This window comes from Acinonyx jubatus, chromosome C1 (assembly GCF_027475565.1).
Source record: "Acinonyx jubatus isolate Ajub_Pintada_27869175 chromosome C1, VMU_Ajub_asm_v1.0, whole genome shotgun sequence".
NCBI classification, from domain to species: domain Eukaryota; kingdom Metazoa; phylum Chordata; class Mammalia; order Carnivora; family Felidae; genus Acinonyx; species Acinonyx jubatus.
The window spans coordinates 64,610,001-64,627,969 of record NC_069381.1 but is presented as its reverse complement, the minus strand read 5'-3'; the positions used below and the strand labels follow the sequence as shown (position 1 = coordinate 64,627,969).

The window sequence follows — 17,969 nt, the reverse complement described above, 5'->3', positions numbered from 1 at the left end:
GCAGGAGAGAGGGGCAGGGGGAAAGAGAGAGAGAGAATCTCAAGCAGGCTCCACACCCAGTGCAGAGGCCAACGGGGACTTGATCCTACGACCCCAGGACTATGACCTGAACTGAAATCAAGAGTCAGACATTCAATCAACTGAGCCATCCAGGTGCCCCAAGAAGGCTGAACACTTTAAAGTGAAAGAAAGCAAGCAAAGTAATGAACTTGCCCTGTGATGCAAACAACAGGTGCAAGAGAGGACTGAAGACTTTGATTCATACGTTTGGAGGATGATTTTGATTCCCAGGTTGGAGAACCACTCAAGTTGGGAGGACAGAGAGGTCCTGCAGGTTGGTATAGGCAGCTTCACATGGCTGGGAGAAGAGCTAGGTGGAACTGTGTTCTGGCTGCACAAAAGAAAACCCCCCCAAAATAAGCCACAGGGTGAGCCTCGTCAGCAGCTGCTTGCCAAGCAAAAGCCAGTCCCAGACAAATCCAGTAGAACCCATGCCTGCCAGCTGGATTCCATCTTCAGTATTTAGGAGATGAAAATCAGTGCTGATTTACAAGAAGTCAGAGCTACCGAAAACCCAAATGCTAGTTAAGAGAAAGAAGATTAGATTTACCAGGAAAAACAAGTTACTACAGAAGTAGGGATGTAACCAGTTCTGGGAACGAACAATGCCCACTTCATACTTTTTTCCAGTGTTTTAAAAGGAAAGAGGCAGGATTTAGTAAGGAAGTGGAAGCAATAGTGCAGATGCACAAAGGAACAGAACTGGAGGGAGGGGGCCTCATGCTCCTGTGCCATATGTGGTCCAAGTTCAATGCTAATCTGATCCTGTTGCTCTCCTGCATATACCCTTCAGCAGCCTCCCACTCCCCTTCAATTAAAGCCTGAACTACTTCACCTGGCCCATAGAGAGTTGCAAAATCTGGTCCTCTCAGTGGCTTTATCTCACCCTTCACCTCTTCCTTACATATATTCTGAACTTCTCTCATGTCCTCACAGGTGCCTCCATCCCCCTAGCCATTGGGTCAGTGCATGGAACACTCCTCTCCTTCCTCTACCCATTTTCATCTGGCTGCCACCTGCTTATTCTTCAGATCTCCGCTTAAATATCATTTCCTTGAAAAGGCTTTTCTTACCTTCCTCTAGGTTAGATCCCTTGCTCTGTTCTCAAAATCCCTATATTTCCGTTTCCATAATACTCATCAACTTTGTGATTAGTACTGATTTATTTATCAGTCTTCCCTTGTAACTAGAGACCTTTGTAAGTGCTCATGAAACACCTGTTAAATTAATCAATTGATTGAAGTAAAATTCATTTTGTGAACCTAGATGCTTCTTTCTCCCTGAATTCTAAATTGAAAGAAAAAAAAACATTAGGAAACATCTCAGGAGAGAAGAAAAAGGACAATTCCAGCAGTTTAGGCTTTATGATCATCCCATACATTTCCTCACTAGTATGTGCCCCCCAAAACACATTCTATATAACTACCTTCCCACCTATCCCTTCCCTTGCACCCAGATATATTATCTTTCCTCTTTCTAATTTATTATCACTTTCATTCATTCAATGAACATTTATAAAGCAATTTCTGTGTGCCTCATACCGACTCTAAAATTTTTGTTTTCAACACTTCCCAGTTGATGATTTAGGAACTGACTGTAATAAAAATGCAGGTATAAGCAATTTCCTTTTATTTCAGGGGTAAAAAAAATGGAATTCAAAAATATATTTAGTGAAACCTTAAGGGGAAAAGTTATGAATCTGAGTTGATGGCAACAGAGAAATCAAGATGAATTGTCTTAAACTTCATTATTTCATTGGGTCACAAGTTTTTTAAAAGTTGGATGTTGTTTCCGACATGGTTTTATCCAGAGCTTTGTATAGTCACCATGCTCTGGCTCCTTTGGGATTCTCTGGGCTCTACTCAGCTTCCCAGATCTCACTTCTTCCAATACACTGGCAGAGAAGCTCTTCACTACCTCACACAAAAGAAAAAGAAAGACTTCTTCCCAGGAGTCCCCAGCAAAAATAATTCCTGCCCATCTCTATGGCCTGAATGGGGCCAGATGCTCATCCTGGAACCAGTTAATGATACACACTGTTTGGTTTAAGCCCATCAGGAGCCACCTGTGGAGCCAAAAAGGGTGTGCATGCCATGATGGCTGCACAGCTAAGCAAAGTAGAACATATCCCTAAAGGAAAAAAATGAAGGTTATTGAAGAAATGAAAAATAGATCCCAAAGAAGCAATAAACAGCTGCTTTTCCAAAGCAGCACTCAAGATTTTCCCCTTCACATGAAAAAATATGTCACCATTCCTGTGTAGCTTATAGAATCCCCACTGATTAGAATTATAAAGAATTATACAGATAGAACACAATCCATCTCCCTCATATTACAGCAGTTAGGGCTGGGAAAAGTGAAGTAAACTGTACTAAGGTTACACATCTAGTTAATGCCATTGAAAGGAACATAACCCAGGTGTTTTTATTTTTGATTCAACATTCCTTCTTGTATGTCAATACTACACAATCAGGGCAAAATGAGACCATATGATGTGTCATTTCTGTTATTCTCTAAACATAGAGTTTATTTGCAGAGAGAGTATATTTGTTGGGTTTATGAGAAGGGGGTAAGTAGGAAAAGATGAAAGAATGGAAAAGAGAACAATTTTAATATCTTTTTAATTTTAACTCACACAACTTTCTAACACATATATTGACCCAAAAACAAGAACTTTTCTCAGAGCTGAGATAATTTGACACTAGGACATTGGTAAAAAAAGAATCCAGTGCTCACTTCAGGAGCACATATTCTAAAATTGGAAAGATACAGGGAAGATTAGCACAGTCCCTGTGCAAGAATGGCATGCAAATTCATGAAGGGTCCCATATTTAAAAACAAACAGCAACAAAAAGAATCAATATAATAACAATTAGGTTTGTAAATCATGGTCCTATGGCTGGGTGCCATTTGGAGAAAAGATAGGTTGCTGGCTCTGTTCTCAACAGTTGGTGTGTTTGAGACCTGCCAGATAATGTCCATTTGTAATGAACTTGATACAAGGAGGGACTCTTCAAGGTAAAGAGAAAGAACTCATGCTAGTCAATTAAAAATCACAGAGCAACCTGTGCCCTCTAGCCTGTGAACTCTCCTCCAGATCACAGAACTGCATTTCATTTTCAGGGCAGACCAGCTAGCATGGGCTAGCTTTGGGAGTGGGAAGAATAAACAACAGATAACCAAAAGTGCCCTTCTAGAGCTTACCTGGCAAATCTATCCATAGTATTCACACCTCCTCCAGATATGGAGGCAACAGCACACTTAGAGAGTACTTGTCTTAAACCATTATTTATCATTAGTACCTCAGTAGGAATTAGTTTAATTAAAATTTTGCTCACTTTGCTGCCCTACTGCCCTGTCCAGACTGCTCCTAGCTTCTCACCCTCCTCCAGATCTTGCAGTCCACACTCACCTTCTAAATATAAGTTGAATTGTGTAATTACACTGCTTAAAACACTTTGACAGATTCAAGTGTTTCTAGAATAAACGTTGCCTTGTTAAGATGATCCACGAGGTCCAGAACCCACTACCCATCATCTGTCCTTTGCTCTCACCACCCAGAGTCCTGATGCCACCTCCCAAGATACCTTCATTTTCATTCCTTCTTTCCCCTATCCTAGCTGTTTTCTCCACTTGGAAAGCCCTTCACTGCCTTGACTGTAGAGCACATCCTGACTAGGTCATAAGTCCCAGGGAAAGATTATCTCTCCTCTCAATTTCCCTAGATAATTTCCCCTTCAACATCCCCTATAACATTGTAGTTAGGTTTTTTTTGTTTGTTTGTTTTGTTTTTTACCTTTTGGTCTCCTCCATTGAGTTGTTAGCCATTGCACAGAGTAGATGCCCAGTTAATGTTTGTTGAGTTGGACTGAAATCAGTCATTTAATCTATCTCTTACCTTCAAAGCAGAATCAAATCACACTTTCTTCCAAAATGCGTCTTAAATTATCCTAACTCTAGGTTCAGTCTATGTCTTGAGTCAATCTGGTTATTCCCTCTATTTAATGCCAAAACTACAAGTGCAGCCCCAAAGTCAACTCCCAGGACCAAGTGTGAACTGAGCCAAGAGACCTTTAGGTAACTCTAGTCCACATTCAAGAGCTTAGCATCACCCACCTTTGCCCACTAATCCCAACTTGCATTTATTTGTTTGTTTGTTTGTTTGTTTGTTTAACAAATACCTGAAAGCCTACTTTTTGCTAAGCCCTATATTAAGTACAAAAGAAACGTGGATAAAGAAGTTATGAACCCAACCCTCAGGGAGACCACAGTCTCAATGGGGAAGGTGGGAGGTAAACACGAAACCCTGTTACAAATCCTCTATCAGATCTTGCCCAATCCCCAGTCTGTCTGCTTCATTTCTTGTCCTTGGGATTCTTTTTGCCTTGATTCTTATTCCAGAAACCTCAACTCTCTTTCCAGACTGAGATCTTTCAATCCTACTACCGGGATAAAAGCTTTGTCCCTAGATTTCTTTTCCATGTAACCACCCCTTCTGCAAGCCACTCTTGAATGAGAGAGGAAAAGGTAACTTCTTTACAAGGTCACTGATCCTTTGTATCAGGACTCTGATGTGGCTTTCAAGTCTAGCATCTAATATTCTTTAACCTTAAAGTATATAAGATCCAGAGAAGCCAAGATGCAGAACAGCATGGAAGTTTTTTGTGTGTCTCATATCCATGAAATACAGCCAGAACAACACTAAACCATTCTGCAAACATAGAAAACTGATCTGAGGATTAACACAACAATCTGCACAACCTGAACCTCAGAATTCAGCAGATACACGGTGTGGAGAGGTGAACTTGGGGAGAGAGAAGCCACAGAGGGAAGGGAACCACTTTTGCATGCATAGAGAGGACAGAGATGGGGGGTGGGGGGAAATACGGGAAAAGCAACCCTCCCCAAAAGCAACTGGAGAGAAAGTGGAAAATTGGAAACAGCCACAGGGACTGACTAAAAAGGGAGAAAGAAGAGGGTTTAAATTCCATTAAGACTGTAAACAGGGGGAGCACAGAATCTGAAACTCTGCAGCTCGACACCTGGCGGTGCTCTGGTGGGAAGGACGAATCCTCAGGAGCAGAGTGTGGTCCAGGAGGTTCTCAGGCAACATGGGAGAAGCAGTTCCACTGCTGGAAGGACATTTGGTAGAGGCTGTGAGGCCACCTAGGCCCAGCAGACCCCAGAGAGTGGCCACATTCGCTGGTGCTCGAACAAGGTTATTGGGGGTGAAGCCTGGTGCCAGATGTTTGTTGTGATTTTCCATAATCCCTGAGGTGCTGCTGCTAAACTGTCTTGCAAACTTTTTCTGGGGTGGGCTAGCACCTGGCTGCAGTCTCTGGGCATTGGCAGCAGTATGGTCCCACAAGCGTTCCTGGGTGGGACCAGCAACCAGCTATTGTTCAGTGAGACTGTCTGCAGAGGGGCGGAATAGGTCAAAGCCGCAGTCCCTCAGAAGTGAGGGGCCAGGGAAGGCAGCCCCATCTGAGACAAAACTCAGGAGGGAGGTGCTGCCTGGGGCTTGGTCACAGACAGTGTGGAAGTGGGGAGTGGACAGAAGCCAAAGACAAAGTATGGGTGCGCGATTGCTGATCAGAGAGAACAGAGTTCCAATACCAGAGACTGGGTAGCTGGGAGACGCCATTTTCACCGCTCCTGCACATACGCACCTACAAGCGCCACAACAATCCATCCTAGTAGGCTAGCAGCGTCATCTACTGGAGAATGGAGCCGTTACACTAAGCCATGCCCAATTGGGCCAACCTCGCTCTTCAAGAACACAAGTCTCGCCACCCACTTAGTTCATGGACTATAAAGCACTTCAAAGTTTGACTTCTAGGGGAAAACGAAGTAGTTTCGCTTGTATTTCAGTCTGTTAGCTGGTCCAACTATACAATTTCCTTTCTTCTTTTTTTTTCTCTCTTTTTCGTTTCTTTTCTTTTTCCTGAATACAGAAAGAGAAAAAAATCATTTTTATTTTCAATTTTTATTAAAAAAATTTTTCTTTAATTTTTTCTACTATATTTTTTACTTCTGTGTAAACTTTTTCAAATTCTATTTTACTTCCATCATTTCATTTTACTCTACTTCACTGTATTCATTTTTTCAAATTTTCAATCGATTTCCTTTTTTTTTCTTTTTTCCCTTTTTTTCTCTAATCTATCAAGCCACTTTCAACACCCAGACTAACTACCTAGGATCTAGCATCATTTATTTGATTTTTGTCTCTGTGTTTGTTTTTAATTTTTTAATTTTAACTTTTTTATTTCAATTTTTTCTACCTCATTAATTCCTTTTCTCCCTTCAAAATGATGAAATGAAGGAATTCACCCCAAAAGGAAGAGCAGAAAGAAATGACAGCCAGGGACTTAACCAACACAGATACAAGCAAGATGTCTGAACCAGAATTTAGAATCACAATAATAAGAATACTAGCTGGAATAGATTAGAATCTATTCTAATAGATTAGAATCCCTGTCTGTGGACATAAAAGAAGTAAAAGGTAGTCAGGATGAAATAAAAAATGCTCAATTGAGATTGAGCTGCAATCTCAAATGGATGCCGCAATGGCAAGATGGATGAGGCAGAACAGACTCAGCGATATAGAGGACAAACTTATGGAGAATGATGAATCAGAAAAAAAGAGGGAGATTAAGGCAAAAGAGCACGATTTGAGAATTAGAGAAATCAGTGACTCATTAAAAAGGAACAACATCAGAATCACAGGGGTCCCAGAAGAGGAAGAGAGAGAAATAGGGGTAGAAGGGTTATGTGAGCAAATCATAGCAGAAAACTTTCCTAACCTGGGGAAAGACACAGACATCAAAATCCAGGAAGCACAGAGGTCTCCCAATAGTTTCAACAAAAACTGACCATCAACAAGGCATATCATAGTCAACTTCACAAAATACTCAGGTAAGGAGAGAATCATAAAAGCAGCATGGGAAAAAAGTCCTTAACCTACAAGGGAAGACAGATCAGGTTTGCAGCAGACCCATCCACAGAAACCTGGCAGGCCTGAAAGGAGTGGCAGGATATATTCAATGTGCTGAATCAGCAAAATATGCAGCAAGAATTCTTTCTCCAGCAAAGTTGTCATTCAAAATAGAAGTAGAGATAAAAAGTTTCCCAGACAAACAAAAATTAAAGGAGTTTGTGACCACCTAAACCAGCCCTGCAAGAAATTTTAAGGGGGAGTCTCTGAGGGGAGAAAAGATTAATTAATTAATTAATTAATTAATTCCAAAAGCAACAAAGATTAGAAAGGACCAGAGAACACCACCAGAAACTCTACTCTACAAGAAATATAATGGCAACAAATTCATAACTTTCAGTACTCACTCTAAACGTCACTGGACTAAATGCTCCAATCAAAAGACATAGGGTAACAGAATGGATGAGAAAACAAGATCCATCTGTATGCTGTTTACAAGAGACCCACTTTAGACCTAAAGACACCCTCAGATTGAAAGTAAAGTAAGAGGATGGAGAAACATCTATCATGCTAATGGTCAACAAAAGAAAGCCAGAGTAGCCGTACTTATATCAGACAACCTAGACTTTAAATAAAGACTGTATCAAGAGATGAAGAAGGGCATTATATCATAATCAAGGGGTCTATCCACCAAGAAGACCTAACAATTGTAAACATTTATGCACCAAATGTGCAGCACCCAAATATATAAATCAATTAATCACAAACATAAAGAAATTCATTGATAGTAATACCATAATAGTAGGAGACTTCAACACCCCACTCACAGCAATGGACAGATCATCTAATCAAAAAATCAACCAGAAAACAATGGCTTTGAAGGACACACTGGACCATATGGACGTAACAGATATATTCAGAACATTTCATCCTAAAGCAACAGAATATACATTCTTCTCCAGTGCACATGGAATGTTCTCCAGAAGAGACCACATACTGGGACACAAATCAGCGCTCAGCAAGTACAAAGAGATCGAGATCATACCATGCATATTTTCAGGCCACAACGCTATGAAACTCGAAATCAACCACAAGGACAAATTTGGAAAGGTAACAAATACTTGAAGACCGAAGAACATCCTACTAAAGAATGAATGGGCCAACCAAGAAGTTAAAAAGGAAATTAAAAAGTGTATGGAAGCCAATGAAAATGATAACACCACAACCCAAAACCTCTGGGACACAGCAAAGGCAGTCATAAGAGGAAAGTATATAGCAATCCAGGCCTTCCTAAAGAAGGAAGAAAGATCTGAGACACACAACCTAACTTTATGCCTTAAAGAGCTGGAAAAAGAACAGCAAATAAAACCCAAAACCAGCAGAAGACAGTAAATAGTAAAAATTAGAGCATAAATCAATGCTATCAAAACCAAAACAACAGTAGAACAGATCAATAAAACCCATAAAATACCTAGGAATAAATGTAACCAAAGAGGAACTATACGCTGAAAACTATAGAAAGCTTATGAAAGAAATTGAAGAAGACACCAAAAAATGGAAAAAGATACCATATTCCTGGATAGGAAGAACAAATATTGTTAAAATGTCGATACTACCCAAAGCAATCTACATATTCAACATGGTCCCTATCAAAGTAACACCAGCATTCTTCACAGAGCTAGAACAAATAATCCTAAAATTTGTATGGAACCAGAAAAGACCCCGAATAGCCAAAGCAATCTTGAAAAAGAAAACCAAAGCAGGAGGCATCACAATCCCAGACTTAAAGCTATACTACAAAGCTGTAATCATCAAGACAGTATGGTACAAGCACAAGAACAGACACTCAGATCAATGGAACAGAAAAAGGAACCCAGAAATGGACCCACAAACATATGGCCAACTAATCTTTCACAAAGCAGGAAAGAATATCCAATGAAATAAAGGCAGTCTCTTCAGCAAGTGGTGCTGGGAAAACTGGACAGCAACATACAGAAGAATGAACCTAGACCACTTTCTTATACCATACACAAAAATAAACTGAAAGTGGATGAAAGACCTCAATGTAAGACAGGAAGCCATCAAAATCCTCAAGGAGGAAGCAGGCAAAAACCTCTTTGATCTTGCCCGCAGCAATTTCTTACTCAACACATCTCCAGAGGCAAGGAAAACAAAAGCAAAAATGAACTACTGGGACCTCATCAAAATAAAAAGCTTCTGAACAGTGAAGGAAACAATCAGCAAAACTAAAAGGCAACTGACAGAATGGGAGAACATATTTGCAAATGACATAACAGATAAAGGGTTAGTATCCAAAATCTATAAAGAACTTATCAAACTCAACACCCAAAAAACAAATAATCCAGTGAAGAAATGGGCAAAAGACACGAATAGACACTTCTCCAAAGAAGACATCTAGATGGCCAACCGACACATGAAAAAATGCTCAACATCACTCATCATCAGGGAAATACAAATCAAAACCACAATGGGAGACCATCTCACACCTGTCAGAATGGCTAACATTAACAACTCAGGCAACAACAGATGTTGGTGAGGATGCAGAGAAAGAGGATCTCTTTTGCACTACTGGTGGGAATGCAAACTGGTGTAGCCACTCTGGAAAACAGTATGGAGGTTTCTCAAAAAACTAAAAATAAAACTACCCTACGACCTAGCAATTGCACTACTAGGCATTTATCCAAGGGATACAGGTGTGCTGTTTCAAAGGGACACATGCACCCCCGTGTTTATAGCAGCACTATCAACAATAGCCAAAGTATGGAACGAGCCCAAATGTCCATCAATGGATGAATGGATACAGAAGATGTGGTGTGTGTGTGTGTGTGTGTGTGTGTGTGTGTATATATATATATATATATATGTATGTATGTATATATATATACACACACACACATACATACAATAGAGTATTACTCAGCAATCAAAAAGAATGAAATCTTGCCATTTGCAACTACGTCGATGGAACTGGAGGGTATTATGCTAAGCAAATTAGTCAGTCAGAGAAAGAGAAATATCATATGACTTTAAGAGACAAAACAGATGAACATAAGGGAAGGGAAGCAAAAATAATCTAAAAACAGGGAGGGGGACAAAACATAAGAGACTCTTAAATATGCAGAACAAACAGAGGGTTACTGGAGGAGTTTGGGGAGGGGGTGTGGGCTAAATGGGTAAGGGGCATTAAGGAATCTACTCCTGAAATCATTGTTGCACTATATGCTAACTAATTTGGATGTAAATTTTAAAAAATTAAATTCAAAAAAAGTATATAAAGATCGTTGGGGTATCCTATTTAGAATGGATATTCCCAGGATCCATTCCCCAGATATTCTAGTTAAATCATCTATGTTTATTATAAGTCCTCCCAATGATTTTGAAACAGAAGGTACAGAAATTTTGAGCATTGTCCTAAGTTATACATGTTCATTTAAGTTTTACAATCATCTACACTGCCTCACTCCACCACTGTAGATTTGGACCCTACAAACCTTCAATGACAGGGCTAATTCCCCAAGTCTCCTACCAAGAAGTACAGTTTAGATAGCAGAGGATCTACTGTGCATGACAGTCTGCTTTGACTTTTGTATACTATAATCCCCAAAGTTCCCATCACTAGCATTGCCTACATATTGGAACATCTTAGATGCGTTAGGATGTAAGCTACTTGACAACTGCCTTAGCAATGTAGCAATGTTTTGGGGGTTGGGTTTGGGGGGGGGGTGTTTATTTTGGGATCTGACTCCAAAAGCAGGGAAAACACAAGAAAAAATAAACAATGGGACTACATCAAACTAAGCTTCTGCAAAGCAAAGCAAACCATCAACAAAATAAAAAGGGAACCTGCTGAATAAAAAATACTTGCAGATCATATATCTGATAAGGAGTTAATATGCAAAATCCATAAAGAACTCATACAACTAAACAACCAAACAAAAAAAAAAAAACAATTTAAAATGGGCAAGAGATTTGAACAGACACTTTTCAAAGAAGATATGCAGATGGCCAACAGGCAAACCAGAGAAGTACAAATCAAAACCACAATGAGATATCACCTTACACCTGTCAGAATAGCCATTATCAAAAAGACAAGAAATAACAAGTTTTGGTGAAGATGTGGAGAAAAGGGAGCCCTTGTGCACTGTTGGTGAAAATGTAAATTAGTGCAGTCACTATGGAAAACAATAAAGAACTTCCTCAAAAAATCAAAAATAGAATAATCATGCAATTCAGCAATTCTATTTCTGGGTGTCTGTCCAAAGAAAATGAAAACACTAATTCAAAAATATATATGTACCACTTGTTCAATGCAGCATTATTTACAACAGCCAAGATATGGAAACAAGTTAAGTGTCCACTGAGGGATGAATGGATAAAGATGTATATACCCACACAATGGAATGTTACTCAGCCATAAAAAAGAATAAAATCTTGCCATTTGTGACACCATGGACGGACTTCACGGGTATTATGATAGGTGAAATAAATCAGAGAGAGAGAGAGAAATACGACATTATTTCACTTTCATTGTGGTGACTATTTTGCAATCTATATAAATGTTGAATTACTATGTTGTATCCCTTAAATGATATAATTCTATGCCAATTATACCTCAATAAACAAAAAGAAATAAACTTATAATAAAGGTAAAGATCCAGAGGAAATACTATTGTCAGAAAAGTCAGGCTTAGAAGAGATGCTAGAGTTTGCACTGAGTTCTCAGGAGAAAAACAGAAGTTTTAACCATCATAATAATAATATTTCCCATTTACTGAGCACCAATTATGTGCCAGGCACTCTACAAGCTACATTACATTTTTTTTCTAATCCTCACAACCATCCTTTGAAGAAACTGGGGCAGAAGGAAGTCCAGAAACTTTCCCAAATTTCCACAGCTGGAAAGTGAAAGTTAATTCAGGTTTATCCCCAAGTCCACGATATTTCTATGATACCACAAATCAAGGAAATAATTATCACCACCTCCTCAATTTTTCCAGAGTTATTAATAGAGCATACTAATCCCTGAAAGACTCAAATATCACTGGGAAATTTCCAAGAGTTTCAAAAATTTGTAAAAAAGGAGAAGTTTTTCTGGAAGAATCAGGAAATGGTTGGGTATTCAGAACGAAAAGGGAAAATGCCCAACAGCAGTGTTCATTATTCTTTCCAACTCAATAGCACTAAACATAAAATAAAATGAACTTGGACATTTCAATGTTGTTTTCTCTTTGGAGCAACTGACTTCTACTTAATACGACAGGAAAACAGACCACTGAGCATACTGCTGCATGATGGCTCATCCTAATAAGGTTTTTGGCTGAGCTTCTGTAGTTTCTGTCTGCTTGAAAGATCCCCTGGCCCCTTTCCTAATTGCAGGGGCTGCTCCCAGAATGAACACTAGATAACCAGCCCTAGTAAAAGAGCACTTAGGGCCATGCTGGTCAGAACACCCACATGGCTTCCAGGCAGCTACGATGATGCCAATGATTAATTAATTGATGCCATTGGGGGCTGTAAGCTGGGGATGAGGGCACCAAGACAGGAAGCAGACACAGCACAGCCACAGATGTCACACCCCCGGCATTCTAGCTGCTGTGTGGAACAGGGATGAGAGTCACAAGCCCAGGTCTGGGCCTATGGGAAATTGGGTCTTGCTAATTTCTGAGACAAATCCCTCATCTGTAAATGAGAAGAATAATTCCTGCACTACTCATTGCAGAGGCCTTTGTGAGGCTCAAATGAGTTATTTGTATGTGAAAACTCCCTGAAGACTACAACTAGGTTAAACGCCCCCGCCTTGGGTATTCCCATAGCAACCTGTGCTTCTCTAATAAGCATTCATCATATTTTACAGTTATTACTTCTTTGTTTTTCTCTTCTAGGCTTCATATACCATAAGGACAGAGACTATATTAATATAGCTCTCCATTGTTTCCTAGTATCTACCATATTACTGGGCACTGTGGTTGGTGTTCAGTAAGTATTTGTGAGATAAATGTATAGATGATGAATGCGGTCGTCTATAGTGTTCATTTCTTTTGTGAAAATTTCATTCCATGATAAACAAATCCCACCTCATCATCATTGTCCTAATTTATGTCAGCTAATGGAAGCTTTGTTTCACTTTGTAACTGTTATTTCAGACACAGCATGGTCCTCAAGAAGTGCATAGTCCAAAGAGAATAAGATGTGTACAAATGAAAAATTAAGTAACAACAAATACAGTCAATGCTATTTCTAACAAGTTCTCTTTTTTTAATTTCAACTTTTTCAAAGAATTAGCATCTGTGGTAATTCCCAACATCCTAAAATTGCAAGTTTCTATATTTAGAGACGATGGTGGCTGTAGACCAGATGGACTATTTTAAATATAACTCCAATTGTGTAGAAATCTTAGACTTTTCTTTGTGGAAAAGTGAGTGTTTCCTGAAAGCACTAAGAACCACAAGTAGATATTATGTGTGCAAAAGTGTGGAGGAAAAGGTAGAGATGGTCAGAGGATGCATCTGTAGTTCCCAGGGAAACATTTTGTGTAAATAAAGATCTAGACTCAAAACTTAAAAGTAGGCCTTATTATTTACTAAGATATGCATGCAGTGAGAAGAAATTGGAAAGCATAGGTCCAATGCCCCAATATTTTTAGTATCTTGAAATTACAAATGTTCTCTAATCTGCTTTTATGTGAACAAATATGCAGATATAATGTAATAATTTGAGGAAGCCACCAGGGTTTTTTTCTAAGAGGTATTTTCCTCTCTGATAAGTCTACAGGGAAGACCTAAGGCCAGGGTATCACGTGCGTGACACAGAAAATCTTGGAGACACTTCTGGCAAGAAAGGGCTGAGTGAAGTCTTTGTTACCACTGGGAATGATAAGCAAGGGAAGGTGAAATGGTGAAAACAACAAAGTGGGAGTTCTACTAAAAAAGGCTTCCTGACCTAATAGTAGCAATTGAGCAACCAGTGAACCTTATCATAATGAAGTTTGAAAAGACAAATGGTACAGTTCCTTAATCATTTCTAATACCTCTTTTAAAGAAAACAAGTTGGTTAAACAGCCAACTTTGGCTCTGGTCATTATCTCACAGTTTGTGGGTTCGATCCCCACACAGGGCTCTGCACTGACAGCTTGGAGCCTGGTGCCTGCTTTGGATTCTGTTTCTCTCTCTCTCTCTCTCTCTCTCTCTCTCTCTCTCTCTCTCTGCCCCTGCCCACTTGCACTCTGTCCCTATCTCAAAAATAAATTAACATTAAAAAAAATTTTTTTACAGAAAGAAAAAAGACAAGCAAACTACAATGAATAAAAGTCTTCCTGTATTCATTATCCAACAAATAATTCTGAAATTGGAGCTCAGTATTACTTACCTGCTAAAAGTTCATTTAAGCCTTTAACTGGAATTAGCACTTATGGTAGACACTTTGAAGATTGAGTATAAGAGACACTGAGAGTTGTTTCCCAATATTTATTCTCCCCTTTGTCCACAGTTGAGCACAAGACCACTAAAAATAAAACTATATTTCCCAGCCTCCCCTGAAACTAGGTATGCACATGTGACTAAGTCCTACAATGGAGTATAAACAGAAGAGTCACCTTAGCAGCTTCCAGAAACCTTTAACAGAAAGCTGATGCATATTGTTAGGCCCCTTATCTTTGTCTCCCTCTCCTTTCTTCCTGCTGAAACAAAGATATTGCTATCTGGAGGTTAAAGAACACAGTCTTGGGATACTTGAGCAGTAAACTGGAAGGAGTTACCAACCCTAAACACTTTTATACCAAGAGTCACTACTCCAGCCCTGGACTGCCCATGCATCACTTACATGAGAAACAACACACTTCTATCTTGATGAAACCACTATAATTTGGAGGTGTTCTGTTACTGCTGAACCTAAAATTCACTGGTACAAAGAAGGTTTGTACTCCGGTAAATAAAAAGCAGTCCCCAACTTTAAGAAGTTTCATAAACTTGAGAAGTATATGAGTGGTATACACATAACTATAAAGCATAAAAATATAAGGGTCATAAGATCAAAATATTATCACTGAGGATAGGAACAATAAAAGGAAGATAAATCACTTCTGTTAGAAGAGAATGAGGGAAGGAATCATGGCTCAGGTGGCATTTCAGTTGGGTCCTGAAAAAAAGAATAGATAATTTGAGAGATGAAAATGCAGAAAAAAGACAAAACAAGCAGAATAAACAGCATTAGAAAGGCACAGAAGCAGAAAAGCATGAAATGTGTTCAGGGAAGCGTAAGTGATTCAGTTTAACCAGAGCACAGGTGGTCCTTACTGATCACCCAACTGACCTACTTCCTTCTCCTGCTGCTCATGACCTTTGTTATTATCTGATGCTCTATTATACTGATTCTATGTTATCTGCTTATTTTCTAGAATAACTAGAATTGCAGTTGTCAAACTTTTTGGTCTCAGACCCCAAAGAGCTTTAGTTTTCATAGGATACATCTATAAATACCTACTGTATTAAAACTGGTAGAAAGCTTCCCTTGTGCAAGATGAGTAACTTCTAAAGATCTGGTGTGCAACATAATGCCTACAGTTAAGAACACTATAATGCGCACTTACAACTTTTGTAAAGAGAATAGACTCCAGGGCATTTGGGTGGCTCAGTCAATTAAGCATCTGATTCTTAATTTCAGCTCAGGTCATGATCTCACAGTCATGAGATTGAGCCCTATGTTGAGCTGCACAGTGCAGAGCCTGCTTAAGATTCTCTCTCTCCCTCACCCTCTACCCCTCCCCCACTTGTGCTTTCTTGTTCTCTCTCTTGAAAAAATAAAAAATAAAAAACAGAATATGGGGTGCCTGGGTGGCTCAGTCGGTTGAGCATCCAGCTTCGGCTCAGGTCATGATCTCACAGTTTGTGGGTTCGAGCCCCACATCGGGCTCTGTGCTGACAGCATAGCCTGGAGCCTGCTTCAGATTCTGTGTCTCCCTCTCTCTCTGCTCCTCCCCCACTCATGCTCTGTCTCTCTCTCTCCTTCAAAAATAAACAAAAACATTTTAAAAATTAAAAAAAAAAAAAAACCAGAATAGATTTCATGTTAAGTGTTCTTAACCACAAAAATAGGGACAGGGAGACATGAAGAAACTTTTGGAGGTGATGAATATGTTTATTACCTTGATTGTGGTAATGGTTTCATGAATATACACATATATCAAAATTAATCAAATTATAGACACTAAACATGCAATATTTTATATATCAATTATATTTCAAAAACAGTAAAGCTGTTTTTGAAAAAAAAGAATTTAAATTGATAAATTTTAAAATATTAATTCATTTTAAAATAACAAAAATAAACCCATTAATGCTAATGCAAGAAATATTTTTATGGAGGAAAAACTCTTTCAAGCAAAATTATTTAAAAAGTAGCATTACTTTATATTTTTGTAATCCTTAATCCTTAATTTTGACCCAATAAAAAACAGCTAGATTCCCACATCTGTTTCCACATCCACATTCAATCTGCTGTGATATCACATATTAGGTAGCCCTGGAAAACTTTCCTGCATACACATTTAAAAATGAGAATGAAAATGACAAATAATATCTTAGTATTATTATGAAAGTAATTTTCACTCTGCAGATATCCTGAGTGGGTCTCAGAGCTCCTCTGGGTCCCCTATTACATTTTGAGAACCACTGCACTAGAATATAAACTCAGTGAGGGAAGAGATTATGTTTAGTTTATATTCCCAGCACCTAGACTTTGCTTATGGTAGGCACTAAATACCACTTGTCAAATAAATGTGTGAACATGAGGCCACATTGTGAAGGACATTGAGTACCAGGCTAATGAGTCTGGAAGTGACTTAGTAGACAATGGAGAACCAGTAGAGGTATCTGAATAGAAGAATGTAACAATTTGATTAATATGATCACACCAAAAAGGATGAGTTGGAGAGAAGAGCAACTTGGAAACAGAAGTGCCAAGCAAGATGCTCTTGATCTAGTCTTGGTGAAAAGTAGTGAAGTTCCGAAGTAGGATGGAGGTGGTACAAACAGAAATAGGAAGACAGAAGTGAGAAATCACTGGATGCAGTATATTAGTCCTCAACTGGAAATCCATGAATCTAACCAAACTTAACTGTCTGTGTGATCTTCGCTAAGTCAATCAGCTCCTTGTTCACCTACATTTTCCTCAACACTAAAATAAAATATTGTATTAAATATGGATTATCACTTTCTTTTCAACTGTTCAATTTGCTGATGATAGAGCTATATCACCAAAATATTACGTTTAAATGTCACAAAATTTTAATTCCTTATTGCTAATTATTCCTGCACTTCCTTATGCTAAGACTACTCATTAGCAAGACTCTTTAAAAGTAAGATTAGAGAATCAAAATTAAACTTCAATGTTAGTTAAAGTGTTTGGGGGAAAAGATATCATTTGCTAAGGAGATCTTTTAATTTATTTAAATCTGAAGGAAATCCTATGATGTAGTTGATTTTTTTCCCCACATTTTTCCAATCAGGAGATATTAAGAAATATACCCAAGGTCACACATCTGAGAGTAGGTAACAAAGTCAGGATCAAGAGATATGTCTGATTCTAAAACCAAAGTATAACACTACCTCAAAGAAATGGAGATACTGTTCAAATCTGGATACATTATCAATTTGAAAGTCTGGATTAATGAGAAAAAAAAATATGGCACATGTGGAATCACACTATTACCTTAGTTAATCTAGAAATATAACAGAAAATCAGACTCTATAAGGTTAACATGGCAGGACAAATGACTATATCCAGATAATTAAGATGTATTAAAAAGTATGGGCAAAGATAGAGGAAAGAGCAAAAAGCTTGGAAAATGTTGAGGGGGAAGAAAGAAAGAAAAAAAAAAAAGATCATCATCTCATCTGATTTTCAAACCTGAACACACCACTGAGAAAGAGGCTCTGTTCTTCATCATTTCTTTGTTCAT

The 17,969-nt window shown here is 38.6% G+C and overlaps 2 protein-coding genes and 1 non-coding gene across 4 annotated transcripts in view; 1 reads left to right on the top strand and 2 right to left on the bottom strand.

Annotated features, from left to right (window-relative positions):
* PTGFR (prostaglandin F receptor) overlaps positions 1-5,854 on the bottom strand; it is a 280,923-nt gene extending 275,069 nt beyond the window's left edge. Inside the window, exon 1 of one of the 2 annotated variants that reach the window (XM_053214289.1) lies at positions 5,730-5,854. The gene's annotated coding sequence lies outside the window, so the exon portion shown is untranslated. Of the gene's footprint in view, positions 1-5,102; positions 5,243-5,729 lie in introns of those variants that run through there. The other variant, XM_053214288.1, reaches the window with a different exon arrangement.
* On the top strand, positions 2,789-2,895 carry LOC113599632 (U6 spliceosomal RNA). The gene has a single exon (XR_003420551.1). It is a non-coding gene; the product is annotated as a U6 spliceosomal RNA (small nuclear RNA).
* The window catches only part of GIPC2 (GIPC PDZ domain containing family member 2), a 171,545-nt gene continuing 158,677 nt past the window's right edge, over positions 5,102-17,969 (bottom strand). Inside the window, exon 7 of the mRNA XM_053214293.1 lies at positions 5,102-5,979. The gene's annotated coding sequence lies outside the window, so the exon portion shown is untranslated. The remainder of the gene's footprint in view (positions 5,980-17,969) is intronic.